Below are 13,971 nucleotides of genomic sequence, written 5' to 3'. Positions count from 1 at the left end.
CAGCGAGGGACCTCTGAGAGGCCTCCAGCAGAAGCCCTCGGAGGCCTTGGGCAGTGCCGATGGCAGCAGCAGGGGGCCCCTGGAAGGCTTTGGACAGGTAAGGTGTCTTTATTTTAATTTTTTTTGTGGGGGAGTTCTTGGGCGGGTTACAGATTACAGGGTTTTCAATGCATTCCTATGGGAAATGGACCCTCGACCCACCAACTTTTTGACCTGCGGCCACCGTTGCAATACGGATTGATTCCATAGGTCGAGGGTCCACTGTATTATTAGAGGGTTATACATTTTCAAACTACACATAAAATTGCACACTTTTGTCGTGCTTCCCTTTGCTCACAGAAATGAAAAAGCCCAAATCACGTTAACTTTTCCGTGGGAGTTTCCCTTTGTCATTTCAATCCTTACTGTACTTTAATGGCCAGAAACCCTGTTGTTTAGCTCCACCTGTAGAATAGGTGTGATGTCACTTCCCATGGCAAATTGCCAATAATTAAAGGAATTCTTTTTCACTTTCAGCATACATAGTATAGTGGTGCCTTGCATAACGATTTTAATTGGTTCAAAAAAAAAACGTTATGTGAAACATCGTTATGTGAAACACCATTTTCCATAAGAATGCATTGGAAACCGGTTAATCCGTTCCAATAGGCACAGATTGCCGTCCTTAAGCGAAAAAACCCATAGGAAACATCGTTAAACGATACAATGTTTCCTCCATTGGAATGTATTGAAGCCAACTCAATACATTTCAATGGCTTTGCGAAGTCAAGTTTTGCAAATTTAAGTAAAAGGGTCAAAAATGGTTTTAAATGCTTGGATTAGCTTCTGCACCCTCTAAAACGGATGCAAAAGTTAATTTGGCTTTGATCTGACTTTTCGTTAATTTATGGTGAATTTTTCCCCCCAACTTTTGACAGCTGTCAAAATCTGACAGCTCCATTGTTTCCTATGGGGGAAGAAAAAATTCACAAAAAATTAACGAAGACTCAGAAACTGTTCTAAATGCTTGGGTTCGTTAGAGGACCCCCTAAGTCGTGTGCAAACCTGATTTGGCTTTGATCTGAACTTTTGTTAATTTATGGTAAATTGTTTTCTCCCCCATAGGAAAGCATGGAGCTGTCAGATTTTGACAGGTCCATTGGTTCCTATGGGCTGAAAAAAAAATTCACCATAAATTAACAAAAAGTCAGATCAAAGCCAAATCAGGTTTGCACATGACTTAGGGCAGGGGTCTCAAACTGTGGCCCTCCAGATGTTCTTGGACTTCAACTCCCAGAAATCCTGGCCAGCAGAGGTGGTGCTGAAGGCTTCTGGGAGCTGTAGGCTAAGAACATCTGGAGGGCCACAGTTTGAGACCCCTGACTTAGGGGGTCCTCTAACAAATCCAAGCATTTAGAACCGTTTTTGACCCTTCTAAGACACTTTTTAAATTGAAAAAAGAAACATCGTTAAGTGAAGCAGGGGACCTAAAATCGCATTCGTTATGCGAAGCATGGTCCCAAACTTCGCTAAGCGAAAATCGCCCATAGGAAACATCGTTATACGGTGCATATTATTTTCTAAAAAAACACATTGTTATGCGAATTCATCGCTAAACGAGGCACTCGTTAAGCGAGGCACCACTGTAATAGAAAATCATTTGTTGTTGTTTAATCGTTTAGTCATGTCCGATTCTTTGTGACCTCGTGGACCAGAGCACGCCAGGCCCTCCTGTCTTCCACTGCCTCCTGGAGTTGGGTTAAATTCATGTTGGTCGCTTCGATGACACTGGCCAACCATCTCATCCTCTGTCGTCCCCTTCTCCTCCTGTCTTCACACTTTCCCAACATCAGTGTCTTTTCCTGGGAGTCTTCTCTTCTCATGAGAGTCTTCTCACCCCCAAAATTAAATGATTTTGTATGTATGAATCATACTCACCCCCAAAATTAAAAAAGAATTAGTAGCAATCTACTACTATGGCCAGTGACATCACTTTCATTGTGCAGACAAAGCAATGCAACAGGATATTGGCCAACATTTAATAAAGCACTCAGAAATACCATCTGACATCATCATATTGTGGTGCCAAGTATTTTTTTTTCAAACAACAAACAAAAAAACACTGTCATAACATTTAAAGCAAAGATGTACTTATTCATATACTTTGCTTTTATAATATATTAAAAGTATTAAAAGTTTTCATCTTAGCGATAAAAACATAAGGTAGGTACATTTTACAGGGGAAATAAAACTTTTAAGTTTTGTGATCCACACTGGAGTCATGGTATAAATTGTTCATTTTATGCAGCAATTCATTTCTTATGGCTGAAGAGAGTGTCAAAATATATTTAAACAGATGTTTGATATGAATAACAGAGGCAAATAGAATTCTGAAATAATTTCATGCAAAACTAAGAACATTTTGCTGTGGAAACATATAATTATGTTCTGTCACTCTGAATTTTGGTTTGAAGATAGAAAATTGGGAAGGAGATACCAGTCGATATTGGTTTACTATATAACCAAATCAGAACAAATCTCCTAACAGAACAGTTATTTTGCAACCTCCAGCAGGCTTCTATGCATAGCAGCTCTGAAGGGAACAATATTTGGTCTAATACAATTCACTCAAAGGACTGCAGCCTGAAAGATGATGTTTTAAAATATTATTGAATGTAAATGTAAAAATATTAATAGTACACAGTACTAAAATAGCACTTGGAGACACCTTGTGAAAACTAGTTAGGATTATAAATTCCAAGATGCAGCTCTTGAAATAATGTGTGTTTCTATATTCTGGTCAACAAAGCTGTGGAGAAACTCTAGTGTGTAAGTTCACAGAACTTTCTTATCTGGTATAGAATCCCAGAGAAATCCTTTTCCTCTCCAAGCCCACACCCTTCTTTAAAGACCCATGTACTCGATGCTAATGTTTATAGCCCCCTGCTTGGCATGTGCGCATCAAAGGGGATCTTGTTCTTGTTTCTATTGACGGACTGGAGATAAAAGGATATACCCCAAGTGATCACAGCTGTCAAGAGGATTTCAGTTAGTTCCACATACTTTCTCAAGCCAGTGCTTAAAAATATCTGAAGGAGATCCTCCTAGTTCTGGCCAAGTCCTTCTCTCCACATAAGAAAAACACAGAACTCAGTGTCTTTTTCTATATAGGAAAACAAGTTTAAAAGCAAAGCATAGTGTGCTGCTTATATACCGCCCCATAGTGCTTCAAGCACTCTCTGGGCGGTTTACAAGTTAATTATGCAGGCTACACATTGGCCCCCCCCCATGAGCTGGGTAATCATTTTACCGACCTCGGAAGGATAGAAGGCTGAGTCAACCTTGAGCCGCTACCTGGGATTGAACCCCAGGTCGTGAGCACAGTTTTGGCTGCAGTACAGCGGTTTAACCACTGCTCCACGAGGCTCAATGGCCATCAAGGACAAACCCCTGCCTACTTCTGTAATCCAGACCACTAGCAAAAGGTGCAGTACCTATACAGAATACGTATTATATATCCCTGCAGTACAAAGTACACATTATATGGGAAAAGTGAAGAAGATATTCCATTTTACAAAAAATGTTAACCCTTCTCCCCCATGTCATTTTCCCAATGAAAATCACCATATACATTTGCCATTTTCTGGGGTGATTTAGATCAGGAATAAAGTACAGCAGTAAAAAAACAAAAGCACTCTTCCATTGCTGCTACTCCAATAAAAGTCAACCTTTTCTTGTGTTGTTAGCCACCCAGAGTAGCCCAGCTGCCAGATGGTGTGGGGTATAAATCTAATAAATAATAATAATAACCTTCTCCACAGCCATCTTAAATTTAATGCTAATTATCAACAGATCCAATCTTGCATGTCCTGCATAGGAAATGGAGAGGTTCAGAGTTTCTGCCAGTTTATATCAGGCTTAATTAAGTCATGGACTTCCCTGTTGTTGTCATATGTTATCAACTCACTTCCAAATAACAGTGACCCTAACAGAGCTTTTGATATCTTGGAAAGGGCATTAAGTTGCACTAAATTTGGCAGCTTCCTGCACATAACAGTGAGCAAAAAAAAGAGGAGGACAGGAACAAGACTGAAGTTGCATGTTTGCACAAGCCAGGAAATCTCACTGATGCAGGAGGTGTTCATGGCATAGTGAGACTTAAGAAATCGCCATGTGATTTTGCATGTATTTCATAGCATTCTAGAATAATGGAGATGGAAGGGGCCTATAGAGACGTTGAGTCCAATCATCTGCTCAATGCAAGAATCCAAAGTATATCTGACAGATGGTGTCTCGAATGCCTCTAGCGTGAGAGCACTCACCACACATCGCAGTGACATCCCTCATCATTTGTCACATCCTTTGTAGCTGTTGAGTATTATAGTTACACTGAATTTCCAAATCTTAAGGTACTAAATCTGAATACACTGTCTGATGCAGAAGTATCTTGAGCAACCTGATTGTTAAGGTAGCTGGACCTCATTAATTGAATCACTCACACACAAGTGTATCAAATTATCTATGATGATTCTATGTGACTTGCGAAACTAGAAGCTGGTAGATTCCCTGCACAGCTGGCCAAAGACATTTTGCTGCCTGAGGCAAAGTTCAATATGATACCCTTTTTCACTACATATATAGAAACAGACTGGCCTAGCAGTTGAATCTTCTTTCTGCCCCAGCAATGGGATTGTGTCCTCCATTGCACCTGAGGACAGGCTAGTGAGACACACACACACACAGGTCTGTCCTCCGAAAGTAGGGAAGGCCCAGAATGAATCTGGAAGAGCAGCCTGGGAATATTCTGGCATCTGCAATAGCATCAGGTCTGCCTACCTATAGCACCAACACTGGCTCCTTGTCATGATTAATAGATAGCACTACAGATCAAGCATTGCTTGCTGCAAAAAACATAAAATTTGATTGCTGTGTATTTATTCCCTCAGACTGCAGAGGCTCAAGATGAAATACTGATCTGGTTGTACAATTAAAATGTTGCATTCCATTAGTTTATGTTCTAAATATATTAATCAATCTGAATGTGAGGGTAAGTGATAATTGATCAGACTGCTAAAAAGTCACAGACATATGCTAGCTTTCAACTCCGTACAAGTCTGCAACAGGTTGAACATTGCAGAGCTGACATTGGTGAAAATATATATACTGTATATAAAAGTTCCAAAATCCATGGACAGATTGTGAACCAGTTTCTTGGTTTAAAACTGTTGTTTACATTTGGAATTCCATAAAGTTTGAAGAGAGGTTATTCAAAAAAAAAAGCAGATAAAAGAAAAACGCAAAAATAGTAGAAGGCTTAAAAGAGCAATCCTGTAGCAGTTACTCAAAAGTGAGGCCAGAAGCAGACATTAAATGAAGCCTGTGACTGGAAGAGAGAAAGCATTAACGAACGTGAGCATGAGTGTCACAAGGTAAATTCCTCTCACCTCTGGGATTATGCAAACCAGTTTGCTTTGATTGGTGATTGCTTGTCAGGACTTAATAGAGAGAGTCCCTTGTGGTCTGATTTCACAAACATAGAAAGACTGCCCCAATCACCTTTCTGCAACATTAATGTGCTTTTAGCTCTAACTGCAAGTTAAAACAACCAGCACATATGTATAAAAATGAAGCCTTAACAATACAATCCCAAAAGGTGTTATCTGTCTCAGAAAAGAAGGAGAGAAAAATGTTCTTTATCTCATCTAATTTGTACAGTTTCATGGCACATGTTTGTATTTTCACACGTGAGTTTTAATTAAATCTCATTACTTATTCGGGTTGTAGGTTTTTACAAGCGACTTATTTGTAAAAAGATCACACAAACATCTCACAATATAAGTATTCAAAAATATGCAACACCCCATTCCACAGATAGTCATTACAAACAATGTTTTAATAGGATGAGGGGGGAGATTTTATTCACCTGTTTCACTTTCAGGTGTCTGCAGTCAGCCTTCAATTGTGCAAAGGACAGATTACATTTCTGATGTTTCATGCAAAGTAGGGAAAGAATGCTCTTGAATTATCAAAATAATAATGAGAATAAAAATCCTAACTGGTTACTGCAAAGGACACATTTTTCCAATTAGCTGAATAAATAGGATGAGATTACTATGAACAACAGAAACGTATTTATCCAGACATCAGGAAAGTGCATATTAGCTCACTAATTAGCAGTCCCTTAAGGATTTAATACAAATTTGGGCACAGAATGCTTCATGTTCTCCTTAATAACTGAAGAAATTCCAGATACAGATCAGTTTTGCCATATAATCACATAGGAAAATGAGCAACTAACAGGCACTTTCACATTTATTTCCCATATAAATGTGATTATTTTTACTCCCAGTGGACAACTCTTCTACCCACTCCCTAAAATAATGGCTCAGTGCAAAGAGAAGCTGGAGCTTCCTTTTCCATCTCGTACAGGACTGTGCTTATGTTCTCACTTAATTCAAAAGTAACACTAAGCTGTTCACAGACTGTCTGCCTCTCCTGGCTGAACAGGGAAGAAGGTACCCAAACTGATTTCCCCTTTCCTCTTAAGAGCGTCATTACGTAGATGGGAGAATTCAGGGTGATCTGGATTGCATTTAAAAAGATCTTTTCTTTGGTATGATCTATTTTAGCTCGCACTCTTTTTATTCACAAGGAAGATGTTTCTTCTTCTATGAGAAGGCTCCAGATAGTACTTCAGATCACTCCAGTTTCTTCACCTTTTGATCACTGATGCATCTGCCTGCACCCTTTCCCTGCCTTTTGTTGTGGATGTCATTCTGTGGCCCATGGCATCTTCCCCTTTTTTATTGTTTAATTTAATAAGTAGCATAATACTGCAGCAAAACATCAGCTTAGCATGGATAACTCCTTATATCTGAAATAGTGCTGTATCACTTAGGATAATTTTTTTAATGAGAGAAATGGAAAATAAAGGAGAGGGTTTCTCCACTCTCCTTTCTCCTGTCACAATCCACTGCTTACATCACAGGGTTGTTACCAAATAAAACTCATCCTACCACAATATTTGGGAGCAAATTAAGCAACCACACAGACTGCGGAACAGGATAATCAGAAGCACCTCCAATCACATCAAATACATTGCAGCCCTAGAGAGTGTGTCAGAAAGGAGCAGAGCAGTTCACAAAAATGGCAAGATAGATCACTTTTTAAACACAGTCATCCGAATCATGTGAAAAGTGAACCAAAAAGCAAGCTACATCCTCATCTGATCTCCCCCTAAGTCTCCTATGCCTCCCCCATCTGTTCCAGAGGGTTAGCAAACCCTCTGGAACAGTGAAAAACCCTGGAGCTGCAGAGCTGTGAATGACTGAAAATCAGCCCCCTTCCCCAATTTACGCCACTGGAATAAAAAGCAAGAGAAAAAGATTCAAAATAGCAAAAGCTTCTGATCCAGGCAGAGCATGCTTCTGAAATGCACGTAGCTGTGCAAAATGATTCACCGCCACAACAACACTGGAAATACAGCAGGTCCTGTTCACAACCTCTTTTGCATCACACAGCGTGCGCTCCTTTAACTTACTGAACCCAGGTGGGAGGACAGATTACTGACAGGCTGAGAGGTCTATCAAGATGAACTGCAGCTGCTGGCAAAGAGCTCCTTCTCAGTCTTATACAAACTTGCTTGGAAGTGCTTCCAATACAAAAAGGGGTCTGACTGCCGGCTTCTACAGAAGCAGCACCTGATCTGTTCTTGAAGACAAGGTGAAGGAGGTGTGGCCCTCAAGATGTTGGTGGAATGCAACTCTCATCAGCCCCAAACAGCATAACCAAATGGCAAGGGATTATGTTGAGGACCAACAACATCAGCAGGTCACAAGCTTGTCTTAAAAGGAGATAGGAGAGGCATGCTGATATTGAGTAGCTCAGGATTATATCTGAAAGTAATTGTGATACTTCAGAGACAACAGTCACGGAATGGCCTCTGGGAACTGGGATAAGAAGTTTAGCAGTTCTCCTTCATGCCCACGGCAGTGTCTGGTGAAATATATGTGTGGCCTGTTTTAATTCAGCATATGTTGTTCCCTTGTTTTCTACCATCCGCAAACACCATTTGTATCTCTGGACCATCTGCCAATATAGTTCCTGCCTGCACTGCAAAACAGCTCCTTCAGACTGCAGTTACAATACTGAAAAACTGAAGAAAACTATTTGTTTCCAAGCCAGTGCTTCGAAGAGTCTAGTGACATATTTGCAAAGGAATTAAGTATAGCTAATGCCAATTCTGATTTTCTGTTTGAACAGCCTAAAGAAAACCTATGCTAATAGATGAGAACTGGATCATAAGCAGACATCCATGCAGACAGGGAGTCAGGAGCAACAGAATCCTTTCAGCTGCTGGAGAAGACAAAGGATAAACGAGAGATTTACGAGTGGCTGATTAACAGCTCACTGGCAGCAACTTGGTGAGCAGTGGCATCACCAGAAAGGCTATGCTACGCTGCCAGCATGCTACACACCTGGCCTTTGTCTCTCTCTCTCTCTCTCTCTCTCTCTCTCAATTTGTCCATTGGTAATGAGAGGTATTGTGACTGGCTCATTTATGATCAGTGCATAAATGATCAGTGGTGAGTTACTAGACTGGAGATGCCTTGTGCTTGATTATCAGAGAAACGCACCTAAAAACATCAGGAGCACTAGCCTTAGCAAATGGTCTCCTTGTGATGTCAAGTATTTATTTAAAATATTTCTATGCCACTTTTCTCCCCAAAAGGACCCAAGGGAGCTTAAACCACTAAAACAGTATTTAAAAGCTAAAACAGTAAGTATACAAATGTTTACAAAGAATTAAACAAGTACCATATTAAAATGATAACTAAGATCAGTATTCAAACACATTTAAACACATACTGAAAAACTGTAGAAGTGAAAGGCATCCCTTAAGACAGAGGTCCCCAACCCCCGGTCCACAACCGGGTGCAGGTCCGTGGCCACCGAGACAGACCTCCCCCTGTACACACTCACCCCACACAGCCCATTTGCAGTTGCACGCATGCTCCAGCATGCCTGTGCGAGCGCCGCACCACCGTTTTCACATGCGCACAAATGCACATGTGCTCATGCACATGCACAAATGGCAGCAGAGCGCTCGCACGGGCACGTGTGCTCTCATTTGAGAGAGCGCTTGTTTGTGCATGTGCACAAACACGGGGCTGCCCCGCCTTCCCCAGCCAGTCCACAGACTGAAAAAGGTTGGGGACCGCTGCCTTAAGATGTGCTTTGCAGCAGAAGGATGACTGTCATTTTGAAATCATATATGCAAACTAAGACTGCAGACTGAAAAGGGGCATCAGACAGCTAAAGGAAGACTTAGGAAAAACATACTCAGTAACACTAAATAGACGTTTATTTAATCTCAATGCTCTTTATTTGCCCTAACTTCTACTACAACAGCTGGGCTATTAGCAAGTGCAAAAAGAGGATGCATGTCTCCCTTTTGGTGGATGCACGTGTGTAATGTGAACATGTTTGTGCTAATACCTGCAGTTACAGGGCCTGGATGAATACAATGTACTATGGATGAATACAATGGACACGCACACATGTCTGCATATGCACATGGGGATGCATATGGTCAGCTGTAAAAGGTGTCAGGGAATCCTTACTCATAAAGACGGATGTGCACCTGAAATTTCTACCAAGATATTCTTTCCTGCTTCTCAATTCTGACCTAATCTAATCTTAAGGAAGCTGCTGAAATTGCAATTGAGAAAAAGGTGAATTGATTCTAAGTTGCAATTCTAAATTTTCTGTATAAAAATAATTGTTCTGCAGTTACTGGAGATCATTGATGCATATATTGTCCCAATGGCCATGTACAGTAAGTACCCGAAGTATTCTAACTTTGCTTATTTTCATCCTGATAAGCCTTCTGGATAATTATGTGCTTGTGTAAATAGATAGATAACCTTCCGTAAACTGAGACCTTTTCCTCTGGCAGGAAGAAGAAACTTTGACTTCTGCATTTTGATCCAGACGTTAATGTTTAAAAGTCAGTACCTGTCAGCTGCCTACAAAATAAGACTTCCAATCAAAATTATAATACAAAATGTAATCTATATAAGCTATAACTGGATCTATATAATTCAGTTATATGATATATACAGCTCTTAATATTATGTGGTAAAACTTGGAGTAACAACCCATTTCTCAGCCTCTCTCTCTCATACATAGTGAGGACAACAGTTTTAAAGTGAGGGACAATATTTTCAGAATTCTAACGTTGTTAGTTTAATGTCTAGCCCTGGTGAAATCATCTCTCTGAAGAGCAACCGCAGGACTGAAAAAGGATTTGTCTGCTTTTGGACTTTGTATGGTTGAGGCTGCTTACTGATCTGGCTAGCCTGCAGTGTAATAACTTCCTTTCTTTGTGAATGCTAGATTCTTGTTACCTATTGATGTGTGGGTAGAAAACTCAACCTTGTTCCTGATGGCTTATTCATACTAGTATGTCCAGTAGGCATTATAATAGGAGGGGAATTAAGGGAACAAAACAGGGACGATGTGCCAAGATGGGTGTGACTGACACTAATTGTTACAGACTCTTGACATATCCCAGCCAATGATACTGTGCTAAAGCCACAGCTAATCAGGGAGAATGCAGGCACTGGCATTTTTACTCTCAGATGTAGTGAGTAACTAGATAGGGCTAGTTAAGCAAAGTAACCAGATAGGGCTACTTTAATAAAGAAGTCAGGTCGAGCTTGGCTAGGAGAGCATAGATAGCTCCAACTGATTTGGCCAGGCAGGCCTAAATTCTGTATATTCCTCAGGGGAAAGAAAAGGCCCCAGAATGGGTGAAATGTTTTTGGAAAATTAAGAAAAACAAATAGCTTTCCAGGAAAAACTATCACTTTAGTGAGCAGTTCAGTTGCTGAAGTGTAGAGGAGGTGCTTTTATAAAATACATACTGGGCCTTTAATTGCAAGCTTCATCCTCACCGAAGATTTTGAAAACAAACTTCAGTTTCAGTTCTATAATCTGCCTCGATTTATATTCCAGTCAAGGAATAAGTGATTTTAAAATTAAAAATTATCATCTATAGTTGAAATGTAGTCCCTACTCTCTCCTTATAAATGTATATACATCCGTACACATATGTGCAATCAATAGTGCTTACAGAGTTTTCTAAGCTTAGGGCAATTCACAACTAAAAGTTATGTTGTCTGCTTAATGGCACAACAGGACTGCAGCAATAATTCTATATAATATCTAATGTATCATGGCAAGCACAAGGAATGTACTGTAACATGTCTCAGAGCAGGGGTGAGTCTCGTCCCACTTCTGTGGGACATGTGACCAACCTTCCATGTTCCGTGAGGGTCATGATGGGCATGGCAAAATGAATGTGATAACAGAAGGATGGTCATGACATGAGGCTTCTTAATGGGAAGGCTTAAAAAAAACTGCAAAGGGAAACCTGAGAAAAGATGGTGCATTAAAGTGTGAGATTCTTTTCTAACTTGCCTTCTTAAGAAAGGCGTCTGTGTAGCATTGAAAAGTTAATATCTAAAGATAGAGCAAAACTTTGGAGATCTGCAACCATGTTTTCTGAAAAATGAACTAGGATTTTGTACTTATCACCCAATTCGATAACAGCTTAATCCAAATACGTTGAAACAGATCAAATTACAATCTCAGAAGGTTACAGGGATAAATTTACAGTGCTGGATCTTATTTATACAGTGAAATACTTTAAACTAAACAGCCAGGATTGGATAGGCCAGCTAAAAAATGAAAACATGCTGTAGCAAATAAAAATACACTGCATAGCCTATTTAATCTGTTTAATAAAACCTATTTAGCTAGTAGGTTCACCAGGGTATCAAAAGAAGCCAAGAAAGGTGAAATTAATCTAGGAGAAGAGAAGAGGAGCAAGAGACTTACTGAAGTCCAAATTCTGTAAAAGATGCTAGTGGGGTGTGATTTCTCTGATAAAAATCTCATTTGCATCAAGAGCTTAAATGCATTTTTGCACTTGATGATAATATCACACATAAGTGTGAATGGATGACACTGTAACAATGCAAAACCCACTCAATGTACAGGGCTGTGGAAGTGGAGGTTGATTAACACTCATTAATGCTCTTTTCCTGGCTTTTAGAATCCAATTAAATTGTGAAAGTTCTGAAGGTGAGAAATGTCTAGTTCTGGCAGCAAGGGTTTTCTACAGCCAATATAACTCAAGAGAAAGAGTGACTTCTAAAGGAGGAAGAAGGGTATTTCTTTCCCACATTGCTTCTGGGCTTGTTCCAGGTGACTACTTTCTGCAGTTTGAAATACAGAGGAGTGTGATCTACCACCTGCTATTGCCAGTCTTACTTAAAAACAAGCATTTATTCATTTACTTGATGAGACATTAGTATTCTACCTTTTCTCTACATTGCTCTGGGAACTAAAAACATGGCTTTCTTACTACTCATGCTGGCCAGGATTGATGGGAACTGTAGCTGAATAACATCTGGAAAGCGATATGCTCTCCACCACCAGCATGCTCAAGATTCATAGAATCATGGAATAATGGAGTTGGAAAAGGGGCCTATAAGGCCACCAAGTCCAACTCTTTGGTGCATTCAGGAGTTCAAATTAAAATCTATCTTACAGCTGGTTGTCTAAATTTCAACTGAATGCTTCCAGCACTGGAAAATCCACCATCTCCCAAGGTAATTGGTTCCATTGTCATACTGTTTTAACAGTTAAGAAGTTTTTCCAGATATTCAACATGATTCCAGCTTCCTGTAACTTGAGTCCTTTATTACATGTCCTGCACTCTGGAATGGCTGAGAACAGATCCTGCTCCTCCTCTGTATGACTACCTTTCAAGTATTTGAAGAGTGCTATCATATCTCCTCTCAGTCTTCTTTTCTCAAGGTTAGACATGTCCGGTTCTTTCAGTCTTTCTTCGTAGGGTTTGTTTTTCAGTTCGCTGGTCACCCTCATTGCACTCCTCTGAATTTGTTCCAGTTTGTTGGTATCCTCCTTAAAGTGTGGTACCCAAAACAGGGCACAGTACTCAAAATTAGGCCTAACTAACATCGGGAGTCAAGCTGTTCTACTGCCTGACAGTGAGAACCGTTAGGCAGTGGAACAGTTTGCCTCCTGATGTTGTGAGTGCCCCATTGCTGGAGGTTTTCAATAAAAGATGGGACAGCCATCTGTCCAGGATGATATGAGGTCTGGGATGGTATAAGGTCTCCTGCCTTGGGCAGGGTGTTGGACTAGAAGCCCTCCAAGGTCCCTGCCAACCCTATGACGATTCTATCCTATCCTTTCCTGTTCTGTTCTATTCTAACCACTGCCTAATTGAGGGGAACTAATACTTCACATGACAAACCTAGACAGCATCTTAAAAGGCAGAGAAACCACCTTGCCAACAAAAGTCTGAATAGTCAAAGCTATGTTTTTTCCTATAGTGATGTATGGAAGTGACTCTTTGTGACCCCATGGATCAGAGCACACCAGGCCCTGCTGTCTTCCACTGTCTCCCGGAGTTGGGTCAAACTCATGTTGGTTGCTTTGATGACACTGTCCAGCCATTTCATCCTCTGTCATCCCCTTCTCCTCTTGCCCTCACTCTTTCCTAACATCAGGGTCTTTTCCAGGGAGATTTCTCTTCTCATGAAATGACCAAAGTATTGGAGCCACAGCTTCAGGATTTCTCCTTCCAGTGAGCACTCAGGGTTGATTTCCTTGAGAATGGATAGGTTCGATCTCCTTCCAGTCCAGGGGACTCTCAAGAGTTTCCTCCAGCACCACAATTCAAAAGCATCAATTCTTTGGCGGTCAGCCTTCTTTATGGGCCAGCTCATTATCCGAAAAGGAGTGAGAAACTGTCCACAAAAATATCCTGAGAGACAGATTCAACATAAGCATAATATCAGTGCCCCTGAAGAAGGCTAAAAGTGCAATAGCCAAAACGTGTTTGGCTTATCTTTGAATAAAGTATTGATATCCATTTTACATCCTGGGACTATT

At 40.4% G+C, this 13,971-nt stretch overlaps 1 long non-coding RNA gene across 2 annotated transcripts in view; it reads right to left on the bottom strand.

The window, feature by feature from the left end:
* Positions 1 to 13,971, bottom strand: part of LOC140704478 (uncharacterized) — a 140,936-nt gene that overhangs the window by 112,234 nt on the left and 14,731 nt on the right. The window contains exon 1 of one of the 2 annotated variants that reach the window (XR_013541870.1): positions 7,520 to 8,298. The exons of the other annotated variant lie outside the window; for it this stretch is intronic. This is a non-coding gene — a long non-coding RNA (uncharacterized LOC140704478). Of the gene's footprint in view, positions 1 to 7,519; positions 8,299 to 13,971 lie in introns of those variants that run through there. 2 annotated transcript variants of the gene reach the window in all.

This window comes from Pogona vitticeps, chromosome 2 (assembly GCF_051106095.1).
Source record: "Pogona vitticeps strain Pit_001003342236 chromosome 2, PviZW2.1, whole genome shotgun sequence".
In the NCBI taxonomy this organism is placed as follows: domain Eukaryota; kingdom Metazoa; phylum Chordata; class Lepidosauria; order Squamata; family Agamidae; genus Pogona; species Pogona vitticeps.
This window is presented reverse-complemented; position numbering and strand designations above follow the sequence as displayed.